The 14,317-nt window shown below is 33.8% G+C and overlaps 1 long non-coding RNA gene across 1 annotated transcript; it reads left to right on the forward strand.

Moving 5' to 3' along the window:
* Positions 1 to 653: 653 nt before the first annotated feature.
* Positions 654 to 12,702, forward strand: LOC139430549 (uncharacterized). Its single transcript, XR_011640955.1, has 3 exons — positions 654 to 800; positions 12,372 to 12,424; positions 12,485 to 12,702. It is a non-coding gene; the product is annotated as an uncharacterized lncRNA (long non-coding RNA).
* Positions 12,703 to 14,317: the final 1,615 nt, after the last annotated feature.

A 14,317-nucleotide genomic window follows, 5' to 3' on the forward strand; every position in this document is an offset into this window, starting at 1 on the left:
TTATTAAAAATTGATTTATAGAATTATGAGGGTTTACTCTATCATAATAATTATTTAAAAAATGTTCACATAATTCGATAAACATTGGAAGTACTCCTTTCAATTTTGGAAATATATTTACTACGGTTTGAGTTATGGAGGCTCTTGTCCTTATACAAGAGCGAATTGATTTGAATTTTGAGTTGCCATCAATTTTATTGTCCTGGAAATGTGATCCATGGGCTAGGAATTGGCTGGAAGTCGGCCAATACAGTCTCCAATCTTGTTACAGCTTCATTCCGAGTCTCACGGTTCTTCTACTAATCTTATCATATTAGTTTCTTAAATGCTATCGGGATGCAGCTGCATAATTCCCGTTTCAGGGATTTTTCCATAAACCGTTTATAATGATTTTATCCGCTACTTACGGACACACTGTATGTGATTTCATATGTAATTACTTTCATTTGATTTTCTTTCCTTAATCAGATTATTATGATTTTAATGGATATCTAATTTTTATCAATACCCTCACGGGGTATCTTAATTTATTTTTGTTGTTGATTATTAAAGGTCATTGAGCGTTCGTTGGTGAATTTATCGATATTTTTAAGATCTATTAATGTTAGGGGTGGGGATGCGGATATCGGTCGTCCGTACCGCGTTTCCTCTTCCCACCACTTCTTCTTTTGCTATCGAGCCTTAGTGTAGTACGCTTGTTTAATTTTTGGTAAAGTTTGGTCCGGCTTTCCTGGTTCCGCTTTAATCAACATGTGCAGTCGAATTAAATGAAAAAAGAAGGAACAGGATTTCCAGATAAGGTTTGAATATTTTTGTATAGAATCATAATTATTAATAGTTTATTTTCTTGTTTTCGACCTGTTCGCTCGAGTTTTTTTATTATTTTATTTTTTTGACACTAAAGGAGTGTCTCTTACAATATTGACTCAGTCGACTCAATTTTCGTATTATTTTTTTTCTTTTGAGGTTATAATTTTGTTTAAATTCTTTTTTTGAGGAGAATCTTTTTGTAGATATGTTATACTGTAATACCCCGTAGTTACGCGATAGGTGGGACTGATAGTAGCCGCGTAAATCGAAAATCGTGTAAGTCGAAATTCGATGAATACATATTATAAAATCAAGGATTAATAAACATTAATTTTGTTAAAAAAATGTATGTACAGGGTGGTTCAAATTCGATGTCCGAATGGGCTATCTCGGAAACTGTAAGAGTTAGAAAAAAGCAGCTAACATGTCTAGATCTGACATATTATGAGGGTTAAATAAATTCCAATTTCGAAAACCTAAAAGCGCTACCGTTAAAAAACCGCGTAAGACGGGATCGCGTAAGTCGAGGTTTTACTGTACTAATTTTTTTTGTTTGTTACTATAGACAGTCATTAATTTAACCAGTATAAGACCTTCTGCACACGGAGCTGCTCGTCGTAGACGAGTATTAGACGCAATTGTAGGAAGACGTACGCTTCAGTGCATCTCACGTGTTTTTAAATAAAAATCTGCATATGGCGACGCAGCGTCGCGACTTCGTCTAAACATGCGACTCGCAGTGTTGCCAACATGAGGGATATATCCCGATTCGGGAGATTTTTCAGTATTCCTAGAAACAAAGGGATATTCGTCTATTTTGAGAGATTTTTAATTTCTCAAAATTATTATATTATAAAATTTAAATATGTTTTTGTAATTTAACATTTGCACTATCTTCTAATTATAAGACGATCAATATTTAGTAATAGCGCCATCTATCAGAGATTTGCCGAACGTAATAAATTTGTCCGAAACAATTCGGGTATTTACCGCATCGAGGTTACTTCATGTTATGTCATATTCAATAATTAATTACGAGAGTAAACAGCTTAGAATCGTAGACCGTGCAGAGTACCGAGTCGGATTGTGTGTGCTGTTTAGAGTGTATTGTTTAAAAAAATGGAAGATTCTTCATCAGATACGGAACATTTAGAACCTCCTCAAAAAAAGTTCCACCAAGAAAAAGGAATCAAAGTTTTCCAGGAATGTTGGTTGCAGGATCCTCATTTAAAAAACTAGTTAAGCGAATAAGAAAAATAGAAATAAATGCAGGTAGTCGCGCTTCCTTTAATCAATAAAATTAAATTAATTATAAAATAATTTATATTTTTGTGTGAACGTTATTAAATTTTAGATGTTCCGTTTGTAATGTAGAATTGACATGCGGCAAGAGTGAGTTATTAAGGCATTCTAATAGACAAAAACATCTGAAAAATATGTTAGCGGTTGAAACGACAAAACCGTTGGCTAATTATTTTGTTAGTAATGATAAAGATATACATGTTGATAATATTAAAAGAGCTGAAATGAAACTTTCTGTATTTTTCGCGAAGCACAATGTTGCTACCCAAGTTGTGGATCATTTAGTAGCTCTGTTAAAATGTATCAGGAAGTGCGAAACGATGCGCTGTTTTAGCGGAGTTGCAAGATTACTTTAACCAGAACAAACAAAAAAATGTTTAATAAGCAACTACACGTTGGTTGAGTCGGCACGACTGTGTAGTACGAATTTTAAATAATTGGAATGTGTTAGAACATTTCTTTTTGTTAGCAATAACTGAGGATAAATTAAAAAGTGCAGAAACTATCCATAATGACATGAAAAATATGTATTTAAAAGGGTATTTATATTTCATGAAGTATGCTCCAAGTTTCTTAAATTCCCTAAATTCATTATTTCAATCAAATAGTTAGCATATTAGTTCATAAATTACAAGGGCACTGTAATACTTTATTTATACAACTATGCACTAATTATTTAAAACCACATGTCAAACTGAACATTTCTTGCCATTAGATAAGATTAAATTAGGTGGTGAATGTGAAAGCTTTATAAAATCTTTCCCGCTGGACGGTCAACAGGAGATTCGAAAAAATGTTTATCAAGTTTCAAATCGTGTCGAGCGGTTAAGGTTTTTAAAAAGAGTTTATTTTATTTAAATTCAAATTAAATCAAAACAACTTTTAAACTTGAAACTTATTTGTTTTATTTTATTGGAAAATTAACATATGACCCGACGCGCACGGTACAGCGATTAAAAGTAGACTTAATTAATTGTAGTGGTGCATCTAATTATACAGCGTGTCCCGTATCTTCCGCATCAGAGCATTATACGGTTGTAGAATACATTATTCTGAAGCGATCTTTCTAATAAAATTTTTTCGAAATGTTTATAATAACCGCACGGGAACTGTTTAACGACGACCAATAACGGACGACTTTGATTCACCGAAAAAGTTTATTTCTCTTCCCGTGACGAATCTATTGGTGAGTACGCGTGGGAAACAAGTTATCATCGGCGTAGCGGACCGGCCGAGGGTGGCACCGATTACCTGAGTCTGATTTGCGATCTGCTGATTGGACGAAAAACAGTTCCTTTAAACAGTTCCCGTGCGGTTATTATAAACATTTCGAAAAAATTTTATTAGAAAGATCGCTTCAGAATAATGTATTCTACAACCGTATAATGCTCTGATGCGGAAGATACGGGATACGCTGTATAGAAGCTACTTATCTCTAACTCCTACTTCTTATTTTATTGCAACCCTACAGGATTGGCGAATGTAACTCCTCCTTGCCTAAATTGAGGATCCTCCTGGATTCTCTTAACTTTAAAATTTTTGCTTTTAAAGAACTTTTTCATGAAATACACAATTAGTACGAAAACAATTATAACAATAATTATATAGAGTATATAACTATGGGTTTTGCCAAAATTTTTAATAGAATTCAATTTTTCTAAATTATTACTGTTAACAAATGTAAGATTCTCCAATTTTAATTTATTTTCATCAAATGTTATATTTAATACATTTTTATTTATAATTGGTATTGATATTGATGGCGTATCCATACTAACAGTATAAAAATTACGATTCATAATATCAGCTATCTTAAAAATACATTGATTTTTTCGATTAATTAAATATGTGCCTTTTAATTTATGAATTTTTATCATTTTATTACAAATTTCTGACATTTCTGTTTCTTTAATTAATACAATTACCGTACCAAATTCATATTCAATTATTTCAAAATCTACTATCATTAAATTTATTAATTTACAATTTTCATTTAAAATATTTCTGACTACTAACTGATATTCGCAACTTTGCAAATTTTTACTTTCAATCTGTTGTTTACACAAATACTGTTCTTCAAATAATTTTTCACAAATAGTATTACCAGTAATGTATTTATTTTCGTTTGATGCTATAAACTTAAATTGATTTTCAATTTGAATTAAGGTATCATTGACAATAGTTGGCAATGGATGAATTTCGTAATACTGAAATATTTCATTACTTATCAAACATATCTGTAAAATGATCGTGTATTTATCGTTCAATATCGTTCAATTATATCAACTTGTTCTAGTAATAAATCGAAAGGAAATTTATGGTTATCATCCAAGTGTATTAATTTAATTTCTTCTATCAATTTTGAAGAAGTTATTAATAGAGGGTGTACAATTCTCCTTTTCGCATAATTTAATACGTCTAAGTTCGTTCAAATTTCTTGCTGTCATTTCGTAGCATTCAATAATTTCATTTACATTTTTATCGAGCCATAATAACCCTAATTTATCGTCTAATCTTTTGATTTTATTTATAATCAGATCGAAATTATTTTGAACTTGAATATTAGTTTTATTTACCAATTTTGCCAAATAATGTAAACTATGATCAAGTTTTTCTTGATTTTTATCTAATTTTGTTATCAAATTGTCATACCTTTCTGCATCTGAATCATCAAGGTTGCCTGTAATGGCTTTTATTAATTTCCCTGCTATATTTATTAGTGCTCTTTTATTTCTTTCTTTTAAACTCAAAATTTCCAACTTATCGCGTATTTCATTATGTAATTTAAAAATTAATTCTGCACTTTGGTTGCTAAATCTTACGTCTGAATTAATGAAATTAAAATTAGTGTTTATAGTATTAATAACTTTTCTTAAATCTATTTCTAATACTAATTCCGCGTTTGAATGACTGTTATATGCGATTATTAATTGATGTATAATCGCTCCATTAGAATCTTTCAACCCCATCTGTTGAACAGGGGTTGAACAGGGCTGTTGAACAGGGGTTGAACCGGTCGGTTGAACAGGGGTTGAACCGGTTGAACAGGGGTTGAACCGGTTGAACAGGGGTTGAACCGGTTGAACAGGGGTTGAACCGGTCGGTTGAACAGGGGTTGAACTCAATATCCGCCAACAATTCCAATTTAATTTTAGTGACTTTTAGCATCCCAAGATAATCTTAGTGGCCTATTGACTCCCTTCAACCCCATCTTAGCGCCCTATTCAACCCCATCTTAGTGCCCTTATTGACCCCCTTCAACCCCATCTTAGTGTCCTATTGACCCCCTTCAACCCCATCTTAGTGCCCTATTGACCCCCTTCAACCCAACCCAACCCCATCTTAGTGCCCTATTGACCCCGTCGACGCCGTATGCTTATCAGCGGAAGTTGCTCCCCCGTGAAATAATATTAATAATAATAATAATACTTACCTTAAAATAGGTTCTCTATTACTGATTGAGGGTAGGAGGAGGAGGAAGAGAAAATCACAAAAAATTAAAGTTAATATATATATTAAAAATTTAAATTAAACATACTCAAAAAATGATACTATTTTCTACTTAACCTACTTAAATATATTTAAACCATTTTCATTCAGCAATTTTCATCTTACCTAAAACCGCTTTATTTTGCAAGGGGATGTCAAACCGATTATCGAGACTGTAGTTAGATGTATCAAATTTATCTAAATTTAATTTAATATCGTTATACACATCGTCAGACTTAATTAGTACGGTGAAACTGTCGGTATCCATGTAACACAACTGAACGTCCTCGCCGTATTTAGGTTTTAAAAAATCATAATAAAAATCATACATTAATAATTTTGACAGTTCTAAAACTGTAAAACCAACGTATAGAGGCTTATCGTAGGATACATGAAGACGCTCCATTTGAATTGCCGAAAACGTTTCTGTGAATACTTTAACATTTTTAAAATTTAATTTAGCGATTAAACTCCGAGCTCCAAGTCTAGGTCTACCTGCGGTTTTGCCAGACCTGATATCATCCCAACTGGTTACTAAGCGGATGTCAACTCGCTTATCAACATTTTCCATGGTTTTACCGAAAACTGCGTTGTTCATTAATTTAAAAAAATCCTTTTCAAAATCATTTTTAGCCGATTGGCGTAACTCTGTATTTTTATCGATATATGACTTTAACCAAGGGGATTGTTTAAACGATAAAACTCTATTAACTTTACTTATAATTAATCCGTGCGCAACGGCTTGTTTTAAATTTCTGTAATGAATTACATAATTTGTCTTACCAAATAAATTTGGAATTAATCGTTTATCGCTCTCGCATTTACAGTTAGGGGGGATTAAATTCTCGGCTAAGAAAGGTAGATCATTATGTAGGTTGTGCAAGTGTTCGGGATACGCAATATCCACGTCTAAAATATATCCGAAATCGGAATCATCGGGTATATTATTAAAATCTAAATTTTGAAGTTTTCAGTCAACCATTTAAAGTCGGAAACGGGTAAATATTGAGACATTGCCCACCCATACAAATTGTTAGCGTCCCAATACATTAGAAATTTAGAGGGCGAATTAGCATCATAATTTTCCATATTGGGAAATGAGCATTGGGAAATGCCCCCACGGATACCTTTTTTAATGAAATGAACTTGATCAATATCCGTCAACAATTCCAATTTAATTTTAGTGAATTTCAACATGGCATCCCATGATGGCCCCGGTGCCGTATAATAATGCGCAGGATCTAAACCGTACGTTTTAAAACAAACTTGCCTGAATTTTTCAAATACATCAGCTAATAAAAGAACATCAGTCTTTAAGTACAAGTCGAAATATTGTTTCAAATTTTGACAATTAAATTTTTCCCACACACATTGAGCGTGCAAATATTGCTCATCGCTTATATCTTCTAAATTTAATTTGTTGTAAAACATGCTCTTAGGTGGTAGTGATGTATCATTTAGTTTATTGAAAGAGGTTATATAATTATAGGGAAATATACCCTTTTTCGTTAACAATTTAAAATGTTCCGGGTGTGGAAAGAATTTACGTATATTGCTAAAGTCATATATTTCGAGGTTGCCGGCTAAAGAATCTAATGAAGATGCCATAAATCTAAATGAATCCACAAATCTTAATTTAAAAAAGATATTTTCAACGGATTTATCTTTATTGATTACTTTATCGACCAACACTCTTTTACTGAAACTGATATATTTTTCTTTATTGTTCGGCAATACATCAAGTCCATCGTCATCCGCATCAGCCATTTCTTTAATAAATAAATGACAATCGTAACCGCTAAAATTATGAAAGAATAATGGAATAAAATTTTGAAGTTTGAAATTTAGATTACAATTTGTATGCGCGGGTCCTCGGTATTTACCGCTAATATGACAATGATCGTGCCCCTTAATCTGGTCAGATGTGAAAGGATTTTGAGAAATAAAACAATTTTCAGCCGAATCGAAATTACGTTGCTCATCGGTTGTTAAAAGTATCATTGGTTTTACGGTTTTCAAGTATTTATTATAAATAAATTTAACATCACCGATTAATTTTGTGATAAAAACTTGAGATGCATCAAGTCCCGTATACGTTTCAAATTTATTAAAACTGCTATCAATCATGGAAACGATATAATAAGCGAAACTGTAGGGTTGATGCATCTCAACTTTTTCAGAAAAAGATTTGGGTGAATTGGGCTCACAAAAGTCGATGGGGTGTAAAATCGATTCGAAGTCAGCATATATAACGAACGGGGTCATCTCTGCGAATTTATAATTATTAAATTCTAAAATATTTTCGGGGGTATATAGGCCGAAACAATTAGGTTTTGATTTTAAATTTTTAGTAGGGATAATTGGTCTGATGTGATTACAATCTTTACTGTGATGTGCGATTAAATTTTCAGCGGATGAAAACCGCGTTAAACACCCATCGCAAAGATGTATAGAGCCGTTACGATTCGTACATTGACTTGAAATTAATCTAGAAAGATGTTTAATTAAAACAAAATGCCCTTTCCCGTTTTCATATAAATAAAGCAAATTTATATGAATATCACGTCTTTGTTTGGTAAAATAAATTGGTCCTTCCACCGTGTATTTACCACTACTACTACTACTACTTATCAATTCGTAAACATTAATACTTAAATTATTTAATTTTTCTACATTAACGATATCTTTTAAAGTTATTGGAAATGTAATCCCGCGCAAATTAAGTACTTGACTATAATGAGGGTAGCTTGTAGTACGATCTTGATGGAGGTTGGTAGGATGAAGAGCCGCCGTCAAACACCACGCTAAACAAGCATCGTCCTCATAGTTTTTAATATTTACGCACGCATGTTTTTCAGCAATTACCTGAGGTAAACGTATATACGATGACTCGGGTATAGGTTCAAATTTATTAATATTAAGCAGGAGGTGAGATACGGAGAAGAAGGCCCACCCAGAGTCGCGTTCTTGAAATTCTTCGCTTTGAGATAAAATTTCCGTACACATCCCAACATACACCTCATGCAAATCCGTACCCACCGAAACAACTTGAAATTTACAATTAAAATTTTTCTCGGACATTAATACGTCTTCATCCCCATTCTCATCATACGCGGCTTTAACATAATTCGCAAAAAACTCAATCTGAACCTTTATAGAGGGACCACATCGATCTAAACTAACCTCAATCATCCGTTTAACAGCTCCTTCTGATCTCGTTAGGAACGATGGTATATCATCATCGGGTAACACGCTTGCGACTCTATAGGTACAAACTCTACCTTTAAAACAGGATTCCAATCTATCGATGTTATCTTCATCTTCCACCGGGGTTGCATGTTCGAATCTTAGATGAGTCCGAAGGTGAATGGTAGATATAAAGTCAACACCGCAAATTGGACATAAATTGGAGGGTTGCTGTTTAGGCGGAGGACGCGATGATGTTGATGGCGATGACACATGTTGAACAGTGTCCCCTGATATACTTTTTAAAGGCTTGGAGGGCCGCTGTTTAGGTGGTGGTGGTGGGTGTGATGATGACGCAAGTTGAACCGGACCGGCTGATGTGCTTTGTAAAGGTGGTGGTGGCGCAACACAACGTTGAACATTTAATCCATCGACGCTTCTTAGATGATGTTTTAATTTATCAGATCTTGAAAAACCTTTTTCACAGATATGGCATTTAAAGTTTAATTCCCGCACATCGCCGTGTTTTACGCGTATATGACGGGTAAGATTGCGCTTTAAGGTAAACGCACCGTTACACACTTCGCAAAGAAACATCTTATCGCAAAATTGAATTCCGGTGTAAATGTGCGCGCGACAACCGCTAACGTTCAGCTGATAAGCAGCTAGACGTGTGATTAGAGTTATGGTGGTAGGTGAACACTATCACGAGGGGATCACGTGATACGATAGGCGCGGCTGACAATATCACGAGGTGATCACGTGATCAAATAGAAGCTGTTGTAGCGGAGTTTATAATTTCCAAGTATTCCATCACATAAAAATTAATTTCCGATAAATTATTTAAACAGAATTCTTCAATGGACGTCGTGTTATGGATATCATCATCATCATCATCTTCGTCGTCAACTAGCTGTAGGGATTTAATGTATTCCCAAAAATTTAATCCATCCAAAAGGTTCATTTTATAGGTAATTAGCTTCTCCATTGCCAAAATCTTATCGACATCCGTTGAATGAAGTAAAATCGGTATGAATACGCCACTTTCAGAATCCTCAATCACATACGTTAGATACAGGTAATCTTCATCGTCAAATTCAACCTTTAGATTACTCTCGGCCAATGGTAGTGTCTGTGAGGAAACCTCTACATTGAAACGTATCAGTTTAAGGGTAGAAATTAGGTGCTCCCAATCTTGACGTAAAAATGTAATTTGATGTGACTGAGATTCCAAACCTTTACATGTTCTAACTACGAACTTTACACAGGTTGTACCCCCTCTAGCGACGCTAACCCCAACTTTAATGTTGAAAGATTCGCGTGAAAATTGCGTTTCCCCGATAAATTTAGTCTCCTTTTTTATTAGTTTAAGATACCGTTTCCACTGCGTACCGACTGAATTCCAATAATCCAAGTCCGTCTCTTCGCAGACGTCGCTCACTCCCTCGATGTCCATTTCCAATGTAGAACTGAATTTAAATGTATGCAGCGAGTACGTATATTAATTAATTAATAATTAATTATCCCCTCCCCATCTCAATAATTTACGGGAATTGAGGGATTGGTCGAAATTATTGCGGAGAGGAGGGATTTCTACTGGCAGTTGAAAATATCCCTGCAATTTACGTAACCTTTCCGTCATTGTTGTTGTTGTATATCCCATTTGATGACGATGATGAAAACCGCTCACATTACCATTTAAATATCCAAATGCTTTGAGATATTTATAGATTTCCATACCCCTATCGTACACCAAATCTTGCATTAAAATTAGGGTTGGAAGCATCCAGAGCGTATATATTAAAATAACTCTCGCAATGTACATGTTTGCGTGATGGAGGTTAGACAGTGAATGCGTGAAGGATGTATAAGGATTCAAAAATAAATACAATAAATAAAAGTTAATATATGTATTATAAAAATTTAACAAATTCTTATATAACACGTCTATGTAAATTACATAAAAAATTCTTTAAAATTATGGCGTTATTTTGCGAGCAAACTGCGGGAGCATCGTTGTGGAACCAGCATGGATTGGAAGTTGCCGTCAATTTAGTATCTTCTTCAACCTCCTTCTCGGAAAACTCCGAGGCAATATCCCTGACCGTTAAATTCCGATGACATCGGAACCGACAATAGGGTCTGCTTTCCAAAAACTCCCTCTTCTGGCTGCCCTTCACATACACCTCATCATAGAACGACAGTATATCATCCAGTAAATTTAACCCCATCGACAGATCCATCCATCCTCCAATGTACGATAGTTTATGGTGATTTCGCTCTAAATACCTGGCGGAACGTTGATCTTGAACCGATAAGCATCGAAAGGGTCTGTCGGCCTTGAAGTGGAGATGTACGGCATAGTCGGTGATCAGGTCCAGAAGCGTGAATTCTTTAACTATGAATTCAGAGTCAATATAAAACCCCTGAATATCAACTACCGCTCTACGTGACTCCATAACTCAGACTATGACGTGCGATCGAAATTGATTCAATTAATAACGATTGAGACCTCCCCACTCAACGGTTTATGGGTATACATAGATTCCTGTATTAGGATACAGTATGCCTTCGTGACCGACGGTCGCGTACCTCGAAATCTTCAAACCGACCAGGGCAAAGAATTCTACAACAGCCACTTTAAGCTGTTAATGTCGGATTTTAAAATTAATCATTTTTCAACGTATAGCGTTATGAGAGCGTCGATGGCTGAACGTGTAATTCGAACCGTTAACAGAGGATATACAAGTTCTTCAGTCTATATGGAAATCATAAATGGGTTGGGTTGGGTTGGGTTGGGTGCACCTATTAAAAGATATAACATCTCGATATAACAGTTCGAAACATTCGACTACGAAAATGAAGCCATCGGAAATAAATTCGAAATCCGTAGAGAAAACACTTCTCGATACGGTGTACAATCATATTAAAATTGCTGGCAGAGGAAAGTTTAGAGTTGGAGATACCGTTCGTATCAGTAAATATAAACATGTGTTTGATAAAGGATATCTACCCAACTGGACCGCTGAATTGTTTAAAATCGTTAAAGTGAAAATAACAGATCCAATTTCATATTTATTGGAGGACGTGCGTGGCCAGCCGATTAAAGGCGCTTTTTACGAATTCGAACTTCAAAGAACCGCTCAACCCAACGTTTACCTCGTTGAAAAGGTGGTGAAAAGGAAGAAGGATAAGTTGTACGTAAAATGGTTGGGATTCGATTCATCCCATAATTGTTGGATATCAAATAAAGAAATATCAAAAAATTTCTCTATATCGTTGTGAATTATTTTTTAAATAAAATTTAATTTTTAAACATCTATTTTATGGAATTTTACTCGAGTTTCTTTTTCCTTAAGTAACCACATTTGATAAGGGTTTGCTGCATAAGAACGTTGCAGCCAAGTTCTTTCCTTAGGAAAACAAACACTTGATAAGGGTATACTGTAAAGGGTATAAAGCCTTATGCAATACCGTTTTACCGCATTTTCTCTTATACAATGTATAATAAAAGAGGTGGGCTCTAAATTGTTAAAGTTTAGTTTAAGTTTTGAGTTTAAAATTCATATTTTTTTTTTTTTCAGTCAAAATAATAATAAAGGAGTTAGCGGGGAGGCTTCTACTTCCCCATTTAAAAGTAAGTCTCCCTTCGGGGTTTAATTTCATTGATTTAATTCATTTCTATCTTTAATTTTAGAAGGTGCCAAAAACGATTTTCGCGTCGAGGCTGCTACCTCGATACAAGTGTCCGAGGGGTTATACGTCCCTCGGACCAGGATTATTTTATAAAGATATGGAGACGTATGTCTCCATATTATATAAATTAGAAAGTGTGTTTAATCTTTTTACATTGTTATTATATTTATATTAATTTTCATTTTTTAATTTATTTAGATTAAAATGCCCTGACCTGAATTGAATTTGTTTTATTTATCAAATTTCCATACCCTACATATAACATTATTTAAAAATAGTAGTTTCGGTTTACACTAAATCTACAAACATGTTCTTAATGATACTTTTGTATACTATTATAATATCCTTATTTGAAATGGTTTAATAACGAGCTACTTCTACCATTAAGAATTTGTAACCATGCATTTATCAGCTAAAAATCGATGAATCACTTCAGAACATTCTACTCTTAAATTTAATTTAAAATTTGGGCGCTTCAAGCAGAACGCGCACCACATTTCCTCGCTTTCCACTAACTCTATTAATTCATTCTTAAAGATACTTTTATGTTCCGTTCTAATGTTCCCTCGATTTTTTTGGTGATTGTATCGAAATCCGTCTTTAGTTTCTAAAACATCCATTTCTATTAGAAGCAAATGTGTTTCAATTTCTCTTTTATTAATATAGATGTTTAAAATTCTTTTGTTTTCTTTCACTTGTACTTCAGTTGGTTTCTCATGTAGATAGATAAAAAGTTGATTATTTTTATTGTCTATTGGTTCTTCAGTAATTGGAATTGTGTTAATTATTTCGGAGTTTTGATTGCTATTTAAACTTTCATTATCATCATCTAAGTTTATTGATCCGTTGTTTGCCAAAATACTTTCATTATCAATGTGATTTATTTGGATTCTACTTAGTGCATCTGCATTAACGTTCATTTTACCTTTTTTTGTATACGACTTTGTAGTTAAATTCCTGGAGATAAATCTTCCAACGTTGTAACTTGAGGTTATTGTCTTTTAAATTATGTATCCACAATAGAGGTCGATGGTCGGTTACAAGAGTGAATTCTGTTCCATAGATATACGGACGGAACTGCTTACAAGCATAAACGACTGACAATAGTTCTTTCTCTACTGTAGAATATTTTAATTCTGTTTTAGATAGGGTTCTACTTGCGTAAGCTATTGGTTTGTCTTTGCCAATTGTTCCTGGACTCAGCACGGCTCCAATTGCGACGTTGCTTGCATCTGTGGTGATTATGAATGGTCTTGTAAAATCAGGATATTGTAAAATGGGATCGTTGCACAATAAATTTTTACACATTTCGAAACAATTTTTATATTCGGATGTGAATTCAATTTCTTTATGCTTGGTCAAATATTGTGTTATTGGTTTTAATAATTTCGCATAGTTTTTAATGAATTTTCGATAATATCCCAATAACCCAGTGAATGATTTTATTTCACGTTTAGTGGAAAAATTTAAGAATAGACATCAGGCTTAAAAAGCGTCGATTTTTTTTTTAACCGACGTAAAAATGCCTAAAAAACACGTTAAAAATAAAAAGAAAGTGCGGAAAAGTGAAAAAATGACCGAAAAATGAGTTTGAAATTTCGACGTGACGTCACAAAATGTGACGTCACGAAGCTTACTTACGACGTATTTAACACAATTGTATGGATAACCCAGGTCCGAGAAAATTATTTTTCCAGATCCACGCACACAACACGAATAAAGAAGTAAAAATTAAAACATTTTCTCAAATTTAATGAAAGAATTAACAACTTTTAGTATTATAACGCATATTTTGGGGTGATATACCCATGTTATTTTGGTTCTTGACCCATAA

This window comes from Onthophagus taurus, chromosome 7 (assembly GCF_036711975.1).
Source record: "Onthophagus taurus isolate NC chromosome 7, IU_Otau_3.0, whole genome shotgun sequence".
NCBI lineage: Eukaryota > Metazoa > Arthropoda > Insecta > Coleoptera > Scarabaeidae > Onthophagus > Onthophagus taurus.